The sequence below is a fragment of the Panthera leo genome, chromosome D1, assembly GCF_018350215.1.
Source record: "Panthera leo isolate Ple1 chromosome D1, P.leo_Ple1_pat1.1, whole genome shotgun sequence".
NCBI classification, from domain to species: Eukaryota; Metazoa; Chordata; class Mammalia; order Carnivora; family Felidae; genus Panthera; species Panthera leo.
Genome location: NC_056688.1, coordinates 54,495,082 through 54,510,385, shown reverse-complemented (window position 1 = coordinate 54,510,385; position 15,304 = coordinate 54,495,082). Strand labels below are relative to the sequence as shown.

The following is a 15,304-nucleotide window of genomic DNA, read 5'->3' as shown; positions in this document are numbered from 1 at the left end:
ATAATTTTATAGTGAGCACTAAGAAATTACATGGGGAAATGTTTATAGATCAAGGAAAAAGGGGGGCACCTGGCTGGCTCAGTCGGTAGAGCATCGGACTGTTGATCCCAGGGTCATGTAGTCTACTTAAAAAACAACAACAACAACAAAAACCCATAAACAACAAACTGAGGTCTACATTGTGATTACAACTATGTAAATGTGTATGTTTACATGTAAGAAAAAAGGAAACAAAAGTGGTTATTCATTAGAATAATGGAATCCTGGCTAAATTTTAAACATATGAATAGTGTTACAAAATAGTTTGTGAAATAGAGCTCTGTTATTTTTTAAAAACTTTTTAAGTTTTTTAAAATGTTTATTTTTGAAAGAGAGAGAGTAGACATGCTGTGAGCGGTGGCAGGCGAGCAGAGAAAGAGGGAAACAGAGGATCCGAAGCAGGCTCTGTGCTGTCAGTGCGCGGGTCTGGCACTCACAAACCATGAGATCATGATCTGAGCCGAAGTCGGACGCTTAACCGAGCCGACTGAGTCCAACTGAGCCACCCAGGTGCCCTTGTTATTTTTAATGGAAGAAAGTTAGTAACGTTATTGTTAAGCCTTATTAAAACTACATAAGACTTTAAAGAAACTCCTGATAATCTAAAAGGAAACTGCCAATTTTGAAATGTCGCCTTGGATAGTACTAAAAAGAATGGACCCTCTAGAAGGCAAATATACTTACAAAGGCCTCAATCCAATGCCATTTTTCAGTAACATAGAATTCTTCAACTCAAATGAAGTGAAGTCCCAGAATGGCAAAGTAGGCAGTGATCAGTTTGATCAGCGTAAGAATTTCCCACATCCTTAACCAGCTAGCAGCAGGGCATGCATTCAACTTTGACTCAGATCAGAGATGTTTGTACTGAGCAGCTAAATATTTAGCACTCCAGGGTTCTTCTCTCCTTCCCTCTCCAACACCAGGCACTGAAAGGATTCTTGTATGCTTGTTGAACTTGAGAAACAAACAAATGCTCTAAGTAAAGAAGTCATGACTCGGTTTGATGTTGGCTCCACGTTCATTCTTTTAATCAAAAAATATTCATTAAGTGGCTACTATATGCTAGGAACTGTGACTACAATGGTGAGCAAGAAAAGATAATTTTTATTTTAAAGAAAAGGGCGCCATTTTAAAACTTATTCTCTTTAGGGTGCCATGCCTTAAAAAGAAATAATTCTCTGGAGCTTAAGGTCTAGTAGGACAGATAGATATTAATCAAATAATGCCACCATGTAGTGGGTAAGAGTATAGTTCTATGTAAACAAATAATGATACAAATGCTAAAATGTTTAAGGATGAAGTGCACTGGTATCTGAAACTTATTTGGAATTGCTTCAAAATAAGATGGATTGATGAATGGATTAAGGGATGGATAGATAATCAAATAGAGCAAGACATTACAGAATCTAAATGAGTATATGGGTGCTCACTGCACATACTTCCCTCTTAATATTTTATTATAATTTTTAAACATACAAAAAAGTTGAAAGAAGTATACCATCAGGGGCGCCTGGGTGGCGCAGTCGGTTAAGCGTCCGACTTCAGCCAGGTCACGATCTCGCGGTCCGTGAGTTCGAGCCCCGCGTCGGGCTCTGGGCTGATGGCTCGGAGCCTGGAGCCTGTTTCGGATTCTGTGTCTCCCTCTCTCTCTGCCCCTCCCCCGTTCATGCTCTGTCTCTCTCTGTCCCAAAAATAAATAAAAAACGTTGAAAAAAAAAATTAAAAAAAAAAAAAAAAAAAGAAGTATACCATCAAATAGTTTCAAGAGTAAGCCTACAGGAAGGATTTTTTTTTTTTAATGAAAATTTCAATCTTTGACCAAGAGTTCTACTTAGATATTATAGATACCAAGAGGCAGTCTAAAAACCACTTACATTAATCAATTTATCCATCAGTACTTATTTGCTTGTTTGTTTTAGCGGACAGCGATAGAGAACACTCTAAACTCAAAATACTATGCCAAAAGTGCTGGCACTATACAGGTGGAGAGTGGCCCTCAGGCATTAATTGTCTCTGTCTATAAAATCAGATTTAATAATCCCTTCTCAGTCTCTCGGGATTAAACAGGATATCGCATAGGGTAGCAATTTGAAAGGTCTCTTCCTATCACCCCAACTCTATCAAGTACCATTCACTCTTGTTCCATGTGCACCAGTCATAATGGCTTTTTTTTTTAGTTCCTATGTTGAGCTTAAACCAGTGCTAATAGAAATATAATACAAGCCATTAACATGAGCCACATATGTAATCTTAATTTTTCTAGTAGCTAGGTTTTTAAAAGCTAACAAAACAGGTGAAATTAATTTGAAAATCTATTTTAACCCAATTAATCTAAAATACTAACATTTTATTATATAATAAATAGTGAGTTGTATTCTTTTTTCAGTACTAAATCTTCAAAATCTGGTATGTATTTCATACCTACAGCACATCTGTATTTGAACCAGCCACATTTCAAGTGTTCAGTAGCCATACTCTCTAGTAGTTAACATCTTGAGCATCATAGCTCTAAACTTTTACCTACTTTCAGGGTCTTTGTGCATTTAAAATGTTCCCTCTGCCTGATATGCTCTACATCGGGTTCTCCGAATGGCTAATAACTACTTATCTTGTATATCTCAGTTTAAAAGCATCATCTCCTCATTGAAGCCTTCCCTTTCATCACTCCAAAATTCTCTACGTTAGTCCTTTATCTCTTTTGTAGGACTTACCAAAACCTGCAACTATTTATATGTATGTTTAATGCTTTTCTCTGTATTCCCCTCTGGAATGTAAGCTTTATAAGAGTAATGAGAAGGATCATTTCTATATTATTTATGATTGTACCCCAAGTATTAATCACAAGGCTTGGCACATAGGAAGCAACCAATAAATATTTGTAGACCAATGTAGGAATTGATAAATAGATACACTGTAGAGACATACTGAGTTTTTATGCACATGAAAGTGTGTGTGTTTTGCCCCTACTCTACAAGCCCACAAATAAGAATACGTTCAGCAGCCATTCCCAACTAGCCTGGGACAGAACTGTCAAGACAATTCTCTGACAAGAGTTAGTGGGTAGAAACATGATTTTGGGAAAGAGAACAAGCTGTAAATAGCTTTACCATTCTCTAAGGAACTAGGAATTTTTTAGAAATCAAGAGAAAATGAAGGAAGTGCCACTGCAAGCAATACCCAAATGATCAAGAGCCAACACTAGATTTGGAGATTGCAAATTTCCAAACTCATGGCCATGTTATCGTAGATAAGCTGTTACCTTCTTTCCACCTGTAAAAACAAGATGCCTTAAAGATAGAATGAAATGAGATTGTATATGAAAGTGTTTTGAAAACAGTAATATCTAAATACATATAAATTGTCTCTAGGCTGCTCAGAAAATTTGGAGTTTCAAAGGTCTATCATTATGAATTTTTCTCCTTTGCTTATCTGGTTTCTTGTTTTAAGTTACTTTGCAGACTTGGGGCACCTGGGTGGCTCAGTCGGTTAAGCGTCCAACTTTGGCTCAGGTCATGATCTCGTGGTCTGTGAGTTCGAGCCCCGCATCGGGCTCTGTTGCTGACAGCTCAGAGCCTGGAGCCTGTTTCAGATTCTGTGACTCCCTCTCTCTCTGACCCTCCCCCGTTCATGCTCTCTCTCTGTCTCAAAAATAAACGTTAAAAAAATTTTTTTAAGTTACTTTGCAAATTATATATAACTTTTTTTTTAATGTTCATTTATTTTGAGAGAGAGAGAAAGGGAGGGACAGAGAGAGAGGGAGAGAGAGAATCCCAAGCAGAGCCAGATGCAGAGCTCGATCCCACAAACTATGAGATCATGACCTGAGCCAAAATCAAGAGTCAGACACTTAACTGACTGAGCCACCCAGGCACACCAATAATTTCTTAAACTAATCAAGCAAAATCTATCCTGATACCAAATAAAAATCTGACTCAGGACTGATCAGATGACTCCAAATGGGAAAATAATCTTAAATGGAAGAAAATGTTATAAAATAGTAATTCTCCAACAGGTGTTGGGGAGGGGGGTGGTGGCTAAAAGTCCTTCCACTATACGAGGTCCTTCTGCAGCCATTCCCCACCATTGAGAATTGTTTCCATACTAAAACACTGTCACTGATGGATTATGTCTTAGAGTATTACAGAAGAAAGAGAAGAAAGAGTAAAGGTAAAAAAAATCACTGTCATACAATATTTGAGCTGGGGAAGTTAGCCTAAGATTTAATGCATCTATAAAACAGCTCAGGAAAACTGAGGCTCTGCGTGGTTAAGTGACTTGCCATGGTCATAGAGTAATAATCATAAAAATGTCTCCAAATCCCAGTTTGATCTATCTGCTCCTAAATTTTCTCATCTGTAAAATGAGTATAAAACAGCATTTCTCTTATAGGATTATTTTGAAGAGAAAGTAAAAATAAAATGTAAAGTGTTTGGTACCTTGAAAGTCCTTGGTAAGAGGTCAGTTATAATGAGGCTGTTGATGTTCATACGTTCCTGATCTCATTTATCCCCAGTGAACAACGAGGCTGGGGAAAGCAGGTGGCTGGGAAGCAGGGAGATCACCAACCCAAACTCATGTTTTAAGAAGATTAAAAGAAAATAAATGATATTACTGGTTACATTTCCACAATAAAACTGATAGGTTTGTTGGTTTGGGTTTTTGGTTTTTTTTGGTTTTTTTTTGGTTTTCTGGGTTTTTTTCATTTATTCTTCTGTATTCTGGAGTCAAAAGGACCTGGCTTCAAATCATAGCTGTGATGCTGTACAGTCCAGGCAATTCAGTTAACCTCTGTTTCCTATTCTATAAAATGGAGATAAAACAATTACAGTCCTAGCTAGCTAATCCACATACTTGTTGAAAGAATAAAGTGAGATAATATTAGTGACAATACTTTATACACTATACAAGAGGCCCTTCATCATCTAGGCCTTGTCTTTCTCTCTGCTTTTATGGCTCCCTACCTTGCACCCCACCCTGTAAATGTACTAAAATATTTAGGGATACCCAAACATACTCTCAAGACTTCTAACACTCATACTGCTCTCTTTCAAGAAGGTTATTCCTCTCTCCTCTCTTCCTACTCCTCCCCAACTGTGCTTGGTTAACTCCTGTTCATCTCTCAGAACACAACTTAGCTGTCACTTCCATTAAGAAGCTTGCCAGGCATGGGGCACCTGGGTGGCTCAGTCAGTTAAGATTCTGACTTCTGATTTCGGCTGGGTCACGATCTCATGGCTCATGAGTTCAAGCCCCACATCAAGCTCTACGCTGACAGAATTGAATCTGCTTAAGATTCTGTGTCTCTCTCTCTGCCCCTCCCCTGCTCACACCTCTACTCCCTCTCTCTCTCAAAAATAAACATTAAAAAAAAGAAGAAGAAGAAGCCTTGCCAGGCCACCCCCATTTCAGGTAGAGAAGATGCCTTTCCTCTGTTTTCACATAGCATATGTCTCCACATGTCATTTTTGTCTCAATATAATTATCTATGGACATGTCTGTTTCTCAACTATAAACTTAAGGGTAGGGACCAGGTATTATTCATCTACTCCTTCAGAGCCCCTGACAATGCCTTGATGTTCAATATGTGTCTAGCAAATGAACCTTAAGTAACAATTAAAACATTAATTTTCATATAGGAGTTACCAAAGACTTTATACAAAATATTACAATATAAAGCAATACTTCTCAACCTTGGCTGCATATCAGAATCGCCTTAAACCTTCAAAAATAGAGATTCCAAGAGATTTTAATTAAGCAGACTTTAGAGCCCAGGCAACTGTTGTTTTTTTTTTTACATCTTCACAAGTATTTCAAATGAATAACCAAAATTAAAAACCACTGCTATAAATAATTGAGGTCATTAAGTTACAACAATTCTACCTAACACCCTACAATTCATTTTTACATACATTATTTTTTTAACCCAGTATACCTAAGATACAGTGTTATATTAGTTTCAGGTGTACAACATTCATTTTCACATGTATTATTAACTGAGTTTTCACAACTCTGTGAGTTAGGTATTATTTCTATTTTCCAAACTAAGAAACATATTTAAATAAATGTCCAAATAGGTCTTTGCCTAACTTCAAATTTAGTGCTCTCCCTCCTACATCTATCTCCTTCCCTAGAAAGTGATAATATTGCAGCCACATACAAAGTACATGGAGACAAGGGTTCAAATGAAAAATACATTAATCCCAGCTTTGAGGGAATCAGGGAGAGAATAAGGAAAACTGGGCCTTGAAGATACAGGCAGGGAGATGAAGGTGGAAGTCATATATACTGTGTCACTGTCATTTGTCACCTCAAAAGATTCAAACAGGAGATTCTGTAAAGGAGAAAAATGTTCTTGCCAGCCTCACTTGGTGCTTACACAGTCTGAAAGGGACATGAGAGAGGGCTGAAAGTAGAAAATGGAATAAGAAAGTCCCATAAACAAGAATGAACTTCCCAGTGCTGCATGCAGATTACCTCACCCTGACTCCATGAATAAGGGCCAAGATATAAGGGGCTTGTTATAACTAAAACTTAAATCAATTTTAGGGAATTAATACCAAACAAAATCGTATTAATGAGGGATCAATGAACTTCTGGTTCTTTCTAGACTTATCACACTATTGTTAGAGAGGGGATAATCTGGAGGATCCTAGCATGTAGATCATTTCCCCCATCTCAAAGACTGGGAAGATAGAGTGGTGGAAGAAGTTACTTGTGAAAGATAAAGCTTAATGCAGGAGCAGAAAAATGTATGACATTATGTTAATAAACTTATGATAGCAAAGGGAAATGAATATTCAGACACAGGTGACACAGAATGCTGGATAAAGTCCTAATTTCTCAGCTTCAGTAGGGAAGTGTTATCTTATAAGTCTGCAATATCATGAATATCTGACAGTTTTACCAGCAATTTTTTTCTTTTTTTTTTTTTTTTTTTTTTGTGTGTGTGTGGTTCATATGGTTCATACCGTGGACTTCAGTCAGGATTTTCTTAGAAGGAAAAGGCTAAAGAGAGTAAGAAGCAATCTACAAGAATATTTCTAGTGCTCCAAAGTTTAGTTTGACAGAATTTAAAAGGCAATATGATACAGTGGCAAAAGTGAAGTATTGCATTGAGATTCAAAAAATGTAGTTTTAAATCAGTATTTAGTCATTTGCTAATGATGTGCCTTTGAGCAAATCAAGACTTCTATAATCCAATCTCCTAACTCATAAAATGGAAATACCTATCTCACAGGGCTGTTGTGAAGACTAAACAAAAACACCAAGCAAAAATGTTCTTTTCTCTGTATGAATGATAAATGTAAATGCATGTAAATCTGTCTTCGCCAATCTTTCTATGCACAAAAAAAGAGAGCAGGCTAAATGAAGAAAAAATTTATTTTAACTCTCACAGCAATATACTTGCAAAATGTTCCTATATCCTCTATACAGAAAAATTAGAGCAGCCTGGGTAATGAACATAACACATAATTGCTGGCATTAGGTGAATATGAACTGGAACAGAGGTCTACCACTTACTTTCAGCAAAACCTTGAACAAATTCCCTTTGCCAGTTTGAGCTTCAACCTCTTTATCCATTAAACAGAGATACTAGCAATCATCGTATATTATTACATTATTTTGAAGATTGCAGAAAACAACTCACATAATGTCTGGTACATAACAGGTATTCAATAAGGTTTATCACCACCTAATAACTGCTAACAAACTATACTTTCCAAAGGTTCCTTTATAATCAATATTGCATTTAGTTGCTTCGTACCCTTGTAAGCTAGCCATAGCAACTGTTACCATCCCCATTTTACAGCTGGACAAAAGGTACAGAAATAAAACTACTTCCATAAGGTCATGCAGTAATAAGACACTAAGGTCGCCTGACCATTCCTCCCACTCCAAATTACAACATTAATCCTTAGGAATTAAAATGATACCTATGAAATAGAACATGCTTTCGAAAACCTTCAACTTCTCTCTTTACAAAAAAAAAAAAAAAAAAAAAAGGTTTTTCCCCTACTTTCTGGTTATGGTTTAGAAAGATAAAAAAGGGGGCAAGGGGCACCTGGGTGGCTCAATCGGTTAAGTGTCCGACTCCTGATTTCAGCTCAGGTCATGATCTCACAGTTCATGTGAGACTGAGCCCTGCACTGGGCTCTGTGCTAAGATGCTGACATTGCACGGCCTGCTTGGGATTCTCTCTCTCCCTTTCTCTGACTCCTCCTCTGCTCTCTCTCTCTCAATATAAATAAACTTTCAAAAAGGGAGGGAGGGGAGAAAAATTCATTATAACCAGCAACAACACAATTAAGAATTGTCTCAATTAGCAACTACTGATTCCACCTTAATTTTTGTTTTTGTTTTCCCCAACAAAGCCATCGATCTCTTAATCAAGATATTTTTAAAAGTCTGCTTATCAAAATGACACTTGTTTGATAAACTATTCCTAAACTGATAAAAAAAAAATTAGAAAGACAGCTTTCTCCCATCTTCCAAAGTACACATCACTTTTTTACTCCTCTACTTTATCCCTTCATTTCAGCTCTTATCATACCATGTTGCAGTATCTTTAACACCTTGAGGACTTGAACCGCATCCTATGTGTACCTGAACATCCTGTCCCACCAAGGGGCCTTGCACATGGTAGAGAAAGTCTCAATAATTGTTTATAAATAAACGGATGAGCAAATGAAGCCAATCTCTCAGAGGTAAGTTAGGAAAGGAGAAAACTGGATATGGTATCTTAGGGCTAATAGGAAAGTGAAAGAAACAAAATATTTTAAGAGCTTCATAAGGAAGAGAAACCTTTGTGTGGAGTCAAACAGGCCCTTGTATGGCTTTAAGTATCTCTAGAAAAAGACAAAAACCACAGAAGATCCGGAAGAGACAGTTTGAAATCCAAAAACTCAAAAGTTAGGGTGCTTATTTAGATTTGCAAAACCAAGTTGAAAATTCCCAAGAAATAATCCTAGCCTAAGATATTTTGACAGCAGTTTTCAGGTCTTGGCTAAAAGAACGATAGCTGAAAAAACTGCAGGCTTTGGTGGAGAAAGACAGATGTAAAAGGGAAGGGAAGATAAGCTCAGTCTAAAATAAATCCCCAAAAATGCTAGAATCCACTTGGATTTGCATATTAGCTTATGGTTCCTCTTCATTCTGAGAACTATTCTTTAATAAAACCCCAATGTCACAGCTGGCGATATATAGGAGTAAATCATCTTATGATTCTCATTTAACAAAAACTGAAAGCCTGCTATATGCAGCCACTACTCTAGGCAATGGGAATAAAGTAGCAGGAAAAAAAAAAAACAGACAAAACACTCTCAGGAAGCTTTCCATCTAGTGGCAAAAGATACAAGACAAACTGGGATGGGATGGGATGGGATGGGATAGGACAGGATAGGATGGGTTGGGATGGAATGTCAGGCAGTAAGTGCTAAGGAAGAAAAAAGAAGGGAGTGAGGGAAGAGAGAACGGAAGAGTGTGAGGGAGCTGGCAAGGAGACGTATTATCAAAAGCAGATCTTTTAACTCAGTAGTTTTCAAACTTTATCAAGTGTCAGAATTGCCCAGGGGACTTGTTAAAGCGGGGGGGGGGGGGGGGGGGGGGGGGGGGGGGGGGGGGCAACTCCACAGTTTTTCATTTGTAGATCCTGGGATGGGAAAAATAATTTGCCATTCTATCAAATTCCCAGATTATGTTGATGTTATTCATGTAAGGACCACACTTGGAGCTAATTGTTGTAACCCAGAAGATTAAGAAGCCTCTATCCCATTGGTCTTGATTTGCTTCTTCATACATCCATTCATTTCAAAAACATATTCAGAGCCAGGAACTTTGCTAGGCACTAAAATTAAACAGATCCTACCCTCAAGAAATTCACAGATTTACGGGGGGTGGGGGGGTATAAACTCAAATAATTGCAATAGAGTACTATAGAGAGCTATAAGGGTGGTATGTACATGAGCCAGAGATTGGAAGAGCAACCAATTCCATGGAAGTAATAGGAGGAATGACTAATGGACTGCTTCCCAGAGGTCCAACAAGCACTTCTCCACAGGCAGGTAGTGGGTGGGAGGCCAGCATTTCCATTGGAAAGAATAGCACCAGGGAAAAGCAGAAATGAGAAAGAGTATGGCAGGGAAGCTATAGAAAGTGAATCTGCAGAGGTAAGCAGTAATCTGATCTTTGAGAGTTTCTTATTCATGTTAAAGAGTTTGTCTTTAGACAATGACTAGTCGGGAGGGAGGGAGACATGATGTGATCTGGTTTAATTTCACAAAGGTCTCTCCGGATACAGAGTGCCCTTCTTTCACAAGGCACTGCCTTCTCCAAGCCTAGCACACGGCCCCTAACAGGAGCTTAGTAAATGTATATTTAACTGAACTGAACAAGCTTTCTGTCAAGTGGTGTCTTATGAATGAGAGGCAGGTCACCACCTTCCCCACAAGACTCACTTTGGCCTGGACAAGACTTGTAAAACAGGTCCAGCAGCCTCAATTATTGCACACTACTTCTTGTACAACTGGAGCCCCCCAGAGATTACTAGGGCTGGCCTTCCTTGTTTACATGTCTTACCTCACCCGATAGACTTTGAGCTCTTTGAAATCAGGGAATGTCTTACTAGAATCTGAATCCCCATAGTCCTAGCAGAAGACCCAAAACATAGGAGCTCTCCAGACTCCAGTAATGTTGGGTAAACGAATGCCTGAGTAAGCAAATTTACCAGATAAACCCCATGAGCTCATACAGGTAAGGATATGGATAAGCTTCAGGGAATGTGTCAGGGTCCATGTTCCCAAAACCCTTTTTGACAAATAGAGTTTCCAGTCGAGTGAGGTGTACCCGATATAGGATTTCCCAAATAGGAACAAAAAAATTGTTACAAGTGCCATAAAAATCCTGCTGGGCCTCTGGGGATCCCAAAGAGAAGTCAATTTTGCCTGAGAGGAGTTTGAGGATGGAGGCTAGCAAAGACCTGGGGGAGGAGGCATGTGGCGGGATTATTCAGTAGACTCTTCAAAGCTGAGTAGGTGCTTGATACCTGCCGATTTCTAGGGCATAAAAGCAAAGTCCTGGAATTTTCAGGCTGGAAGTGACCTGCTCAAGGTCACTAAGGTGAAGTCACAAGGTAAGGCCAATGAGGCATCTGTATATTGTTGATTCCTGTTTTCTCCCAACAAAGGCACAGCAAGGCAAAACTACAGCTTTTTCTCAGAAACAAGTTTTAAAACATGGGCTACACTAATGAATTTGAATTTTTACTGGTAACCATAGTACCAACCCTTCCCTTCACCTTTCAGTACTGGGAAAAAAGCAGAAGACAGTTATCAAAGAGGTTTAACAAACAACAACCACTTTGCTCCCGACACCCACAAATACCCAAAACTTCTTAAGTATTTTCCCAAAATACTCGCAGCAATATTTGCTGCTTAAACATTCGAGACAGTAAAAGCCAAAATAATCCTGTCTTTCGAAATGGAATATTAAGCGTAAAGTAACCGTAGGTCTCCTTTCCTTGTTTGTTTTTAACTCCACAAGTTGAGTATTCCCGGGGTGGGGGAGGGGCTGCCCAAATCAAGCTCCATCCAGCCGTATTTTTCAAGGAGGTGAACCCTAGAGGTGATTGCCCCGGCCTGGGCAGGAGGGAGTTTTTTCCGTGCAGAATGAATCGGACGCCGCTCGGCTAGGCTTCCCGGTGGCCCGCCAGGGTTAGCGCCGAAGGACCGCAAAGTTCGCAAGGGAGGCGGCTCCGAGCCCCGGACCTGTCGGGTCTCCGGGCCCCTCCCCCGCCCCGGACCTCCGCCGGGTCCCCAGCGTCTGAGAGCGGCAGCCTCGCGGGGGAGTGCACGGGGGGCCTTTGTTGGTACGCCGAGGGCCGCCGGCCACGCCGGGCGGCGCCCCGCCCCACCTTACCTGGCGCAGCCGCCCGCACGCCCGGCCCGGCCGCGGGGAATGAATGGGCCCCGGCCCTGACCCCGCGCCGCCCCCACCCTCGCGCCCCAGCCCGGCAGCCTGCGACGCCAGCGGGGCCGCGCGCGAGGCCGGCTCTCACCTTCCGCGCTCGCTCGGCTCGACTCCGCTCCTCCTCCTCCTCCACCCTGGTGGCGGCGGCCGAGCCGGGGAGTGAGCGCGCGAGTGTGCGCGAGGGGCCGCTTCACTTTCTCCCTCCCGCCGCCGCCGCCGCCGCCGCCGCCGCGCGCTCGGCGCCTCCCCCACCCTGCTCGAGCTGGGGAGTCCCCTCAGGACGGGGGCGGGGGTCAGCGACCGTGAGAGGGCTGGAGGCAGGCGACGCGGGAGTAGGGGGTGCTGTGAGGGGCGGGAATGTGAGGGGACTCGGGCGGCCTCTGGGAAATGAGGTGCGGAGTTGTTTGCGGGGATCTTGAGAGCACGGGGCTCCGTGAAAGAGGGGGTTAAGACTCTGAGGGGAAAGCGTCTGTGAAGTAGGACGGCAGAGCCGGTGAGGGCGACAGCGGGAGGCGCGCGGGACGAACGTAGTGGAGGGGATGTGGGGAGAAAGCCGGGAGGGGGCGTCTACAGTGCCGCCGGTACCTAGGGCTCCAGCTGCAGCCACAGCCCGGCCGCCTCCCCCGCCCGCAGCCGCGCTATTGTACGCCGCCCGGCCAGGCCCGACCGCCTCTCCCACGGGCCCCCGCCCCCTCCCCCGCGAGGCAGCGGCGCCGGCCGAGCCAGGCCCGCCCCGCCTCCCGCAGGTGGGAGGGGGCGGGGAGGACAGGCGCGACCCACGTGAACGAGGCCAACCCGGGCTGGGGGGGAGGGGCGAGCGCCTGGGATGACGTCATCGGCGCATGACGCCAGAGGCTGGGGAATCACCCGGCTGTTGCGTGATGTCATTGCGCCCGCATCTCTCCTCTCCCCTTTGACCCTCTTGCGGCTGCAGACTCTGCGCTGCCTTTCTCCAGGAAGGTTTTGTGATGATTTCTGGGGGCATTAATGGTGTAGTAGTCTAGGGTCGAAAAAGACAACTGACCCCCTGATCTTGTGGTCCTCCTCTTCAAGTTAAAGAGCACCGCTGCATCTGCTAGCTCATTGCCAAGAACTGAATTTGAAAACGATCCCATCTCCTGTGACCTCAAAGCCATTTTATTATACTGTTTGTTTTCTTTGTGGGGAGAGGCGCGGGGCGGGGAGACCCCGAAATGATAATGGAGGTTTGAACTATTGTGAACTGAAAGAGAGAATGGGTTTCCTTTCCCATTTTTCTTCTACGGTCCCATTTTTCTTCTACGGCAGAGGCTACGTTCAACCGGAACCTTTCTCCTGAGCTCAGATTTTATACTTCCAAATACCTCCTGGATAGCATCACTTGCATACCCTACTGTACGTCAAATTCTATATGCCAGAACTGAAACAACGTTGGCGACTAAGGGTCTGGAATCAGAGTGCCTTGTTTCAATTCCCAGCTGTACTGTTAGCTATAGGACCTTAACATTTCTAAGCCACAGATTTCTCCGTAATAAATAGTGCTTGTGTATCCTTAACTCCATCTCTCTATGCCTGTTTTACCATAATAATAGTAACTACAACTTAGCTTATATTAAGCCCTTTGGAATGTTGGCCATTCCTATTACCACTTTTCCCCAAACTTACTACTCAGGTTACTTCCTGGTCTTAACATCACCCAGGACATAGCCCCCATTTTTATCCCCCCAACACTCTTACCAAGCTGGTCGCCAACTTTAGGAGACTGTTTGGAGTCTCCTACATATTTCTCAAGTCCTTGCCCTTCTATTCACTACCATCACCTGGACAACTGGAGCAGTTTCAGTCCCTCCAAATCCAGTCATTCTTGCTGGTGATCAGAGAAGCCTTTTAAAACCACAAACCTGATGATGCCTTACCCTGTTTAAACACTCTGAACGGCTTTCGTTGCTTTCAGGATGAAATCCAAACCCATTAACTTGGCACTGTGCAACCTAGGTGCCTATAGCAGCCTTTCTAGCTTCACCTCACATGGAATATCTTTTGTTGCAGCCACACTGAAATGGTGCTTAACGTTCTTTGAGTACACATTTTTTCATGTCTCGGAGCCCTTCAATCTTTATCTCACTGGCCAACGGCTATCCATTCTACAAAGCCCAGCTCAAATATCATGTTCATTTGTTCATTCAACTAATATTTCTTCAGTTTCCCTGAGCCTTCACGATGCTGTAATCTTACATTACTTTCATGCCTCTTGTGGCATGTACCACAGTCTAGTAACTGTATTTGTGTACCTAACTTCCTGAGCTCCTTGAAAGCAAGTCCTACTCCTATCTATACTATCCTTATTCCCAGTATCTAGAACAGTGCCTGACACACAGTCAGAATAAATATGTTATAAAAATGTATTTAACAAATGCTCACACAGTGCTTCACTGTGTGCCACTGTTCTAAGCACTCCTTTAAACCTCCAATAACCCTTTGAGACAGACTACTGTCATCCCCCCATTTTGTTGATGAGAAAACTGAGGTGTAGAGGAGTTACTCTAAGCCAAGATCATAATCTAGCAAATTAATTTTAATCTAAACTATTTTTGCTTGGTCTCTGTGGTGGGCAGAATAATGGCTTACATTCTAATGTTCACATTCTAATTCCGAGAACCTATAAATATATTACCCCCATGACAAAAGGGACTTTGCAGATGTGGTTAAGTTAAGGATCTTGAGATGAGGAGGTTATTCTGGATTATCGAGGCAGATTCAGTGTAATGACAAGGATCCTTGAAAATGGAAAGTGGGGGATGGGGCACCTGGGTGGCTCAGTCAGTTAAGCGTCCGACTTCGGCTCAGGTCATGATCTCACAGTTTGTGAGTTCAAGCCCCGCATCAGGCTCTGTGCTGATAGCTCAGAGCCTGGAGCCTGCTTTGGATTGTGTGTCTCCCTCTCTCTCTTCTCCTCCCCCACTCACATTCTGTCTCTCTCTCTCTCTCTCTCTCAAAAATAAATAAACATTTTTAAAATTTTTTAAAAAGGGGGGGAGTGGAAAAGAGGTAGATTCAACTACAGAAGAGGCCAGATGTGAGATGTGATTCAATGTGCAAAACACTCTACCCACCCTTTGAATACAGAAAAGAGCTACCAACTAAAAAATAAAAACTCCAAAAGCTGGAAAAGGGAAGAAAAAAGATCCTTCCTTCCAGAAAGGAACAGAGCCCTGCTGACACCTTGATTTTAGTCCAGTGATACCCATTTCAGACTTCTGAACCACAGAACTGTGAAATAATGAATGTGTGTTGTTTTAAACCACTACATTTGTGATAGCTT

General features: G+C 42.0%; 1 protein-coding gene across 1 annotated transcript in view; it reads right to left on the bottom strand.

Annotated features, from left to right (window-relative positions):
• PAK1 (p21 (RAC1) activated kinase 1) overlaps window positions 1-12,190 on the bottom strand; it is a 152,829-nt gene extending 140,639 nt beyond the window's left edge. Inside the window, exon 1 of the mRNA XM_042906985.1 lies at window positions 12,092-12,190. The gene's annotated coding sequence lies outside the window, so the exon portion shown is untranslated. The remainder of the gene's footprint in view (window positions 1-12,091) is intronic.
• Window positions 12,191-15,304: the final 3,114 nt, after the last annotated feature.